Raw genomic sequence first — 3,081 nt, 5'->3', positions numbered from 1 at the left:
CCCTTATTGTCTTGCTTAGAGTTTCCCCCCTTGACAGGTGTTATATTGTCTTTGTCGACTTTAAACCTTTTGACCTCTCATAATGACTCATAGATTAGAAGCTTCAATGCCATTGATGCTAACTCCACTGCCATTAGGCAGCTCCTCTACCATAGCTTTCCCTCTCTATAGTATTTGTTTCAGTCCCTCATCTTGCTAGAGATTATTTCCATGTTCTGCATCTTCCTCTGCTACACCATTAAAAATGGGTAGATGAAACCCTAAGACTGGCAAGTCCGGCATTCCTAATACAATTGCAATGGGTCACACCATGGTTACATCTGGATTCGCTAAAGGAGTTTAAACTATAGAAACTATTACTCCACTTGAAGTAGACGAACTGACTAGAATGGAGGAAGTACTAGAACTCTGTTCTCCTAACAAATTATGCATCAAGCTAGGGTTACTAAGATCTCGCCCCCTTGTAGAGATATTGAACCATGTCTAGACCTAAAATGCACCACCTCTCTAGACCTAAAATGGGCTAGACCCTGGCTCTAAGACACTAGCTAGGCCTTTACTACTCATCTAAGACCACCCCACATGGCCTTATGGCTAGGAGTATCTAAAAGCTTTGTGTTTGTCCGATTTTGTAGTCCAACAAATAATTATCTTCCTGCTCCTCATAGGGATTCCCTAAATATCTTGGTGTTATACACACCACGTAGCACACATAAGAAGCACCTCTTAGTTGATCACCGCGCTCTCCTACACCTCGGAGATTGGTCCCAAGATGGATTGTGAATATAAAACTCATTCGAAACAAAGTCCACTCATTCAATTAAATTATCTTGGAGATGTTACATAAACCTCATCGAGTAACGGTATTATGCATCCACGATATGATACCATGCGGTGTATCAATGCAAGTGCTCATATGATCATTGTGCTCAAACAAATCTATTCTTTGAAAACCAACAACATGAAAGTGCGAAGATAATTATTTTCATGATTTTCTTTCACTACAATAGTGCTTCTTTGCTTAGGGCCAGCACCAAGCTTCCTCGTGCTACTAGTCCCCTTAAGTTTTAAACAACCACTAACTTTATATGAAATCCATCATGATACACTGGAATTTAATGCACGTTATCACTCAACCACTCCCTACCATGAAACTCACTTCTGAACCTCAAACACCTATCAAATCATATGGGCACTTTGAAAGGTAGGATATTGATGCAATTTTTTCTTTTCCATGTATTAATTCTTGAAGGAGTACAACATAGTGGGAGTGGGCTATATGACCCAATAAGAAAAATCTCTTGTCACAAATAGGATCATTGCCAAGGAAGTGGAAAAACTTGTTTTTGAATCCATTTGTTGTAGATTTGGAGCTCCATTAGAGATTATTCTAAATAGAAGGCCAAGATTTTGTAGAGACCTTGTAAAGGACCTCATGGGGAGACTCGGTATCAAAAATAGGCATTCTACTCCTTATTATCTTCAATGCAATGGGATGCTAGAGAAAGTTAATGAAATGTTTTGTAAAATCATCACTAAATCGGTTTACTATAAGCCTAGGACTTGGGATAAGCATTTGAATGTGGCCTTATTGGTCTATCACATCTCATTCAGGACATTCTTGGGATTCACTCCATTTTATCTAGTCTAAAGCCAAGAGGCATTCTTGCCTATTGATATAGAGCTAGCTAGCTTTCAACTGCTGGAAAGGAAAAATCTTTGACCTAAGACAAAGATCAAACAATGCATTCTATACCTTAAAAGATTGCAATGAGATACAAAAAATGCAATCCAACATTATGCTACCCAAGTAGAAAAAAAAGAGAGAAGTTTAATAACACTGTCTTAAATAAGGATATTATGAAAGGGACTATTGTGCTTAGGTATGATAACTGGTCCAACAATAGGAACGATAGCAAGTTTCAAGTTAAATGGAAAGGGCCTTTTTTGTACTAGAGAGGACTCCAATGGCAATTATCAATTACATGACACCTTGCGTAAGATGCGCTACAAGATACATGCCTCATACCGACATTCAAAGTGACAAAATGTTCACCAAAAAAATTGCCCCCATTGTCACTAAACATGTTGGTATTAGCGACGCCATAGAACCGTCACTATCAGCATCACTATTTGCGATGCGAAAAGTGATGGTTTGGTGATGCAAACTGCGATGCTAATAACAACATGTGGAGTAAATTTGTGATACTAATAGCGATGGTTATAAAGAAAAATAAAATTATGACAGGGCCAAAATGAAGGCAATGCGTACTTGAATGCAAAAACACTGATATATAAAATAAATACAAGATCACTTAATGAAAGCACTCATGGAATCATTGCAAGATACAAAGGATGATAATAACAGAGTACATAGAAAATGCCTACATAAATCATATGACCAAAAAAGAAGAGGATGTGCATTCGAGCGATCCAAGTGTCAGCTATAGATTCTTGCCATCCGAAAGCTCGTCCCGCCGCAAAGGAGCATCGAATGGACTCTACAAAAGAGAAATAACTATATATCAATCCACCATATAATAATACATTTTAATTAAAATTAGTAACTACTGACAAGAAAGATGAGTGATTTACTGGGCCGCCACGTGCATACAATCTATCAATCAATGCAGTGAGACCGTGTCTCTCTGCATATCAAGTCTTTAGGCTGGTGGGATCGTGGTTTGTAATGGAGTGTTGCAAAGAAAATAAAATACAACTGTTAGAAACATGATTATCGGTATAAGTGATATTGCAAAAAACTAAGCAAGAAAAACAAAATAAAAACTTGCAAAGTCCTCTAGATAAGTCTTGTAGCTACCACTCCCAAGATGATGGATCACTCCTGCCTCCAATCGTGCCCTCGCTGCCTCACGTTATTGTCTCCAGTGTCCTCTAGAACTTGTAGCCTCCTTCTTGAGTGAGTGCTAGTCATCTGCGTCTAGCCACTCGGGCTTTTAAGGCCCCACTCCTAAGTGTCTTGCATGCGTCCGATCATTTGTTTGGGATGTATGCACGTATATACTCCATCATCCAACCTCTATCTACTGTGCTGGGTACCAAAAACTCCTCATGCAAGGA

Source organism: Lygodium microphyllum, chromosome 5, assembly GCF_053477565.2.
Source record: "Lygodium microphyllum isolate KBCC chromosome 5, Lygodium_microphyllum_v1.1.10, whole genome shotgun sequence".
NCBI classification, from domain to species: Eukaryota; Viridiplantae; Streptophyta; class Polypodiopsida; order Schizaeales; family Lygodiaceae; genus Lygodium; species Lygodium microphyllum.
This window is presented reverse-complemented; position numbering follows the sequence as displayed.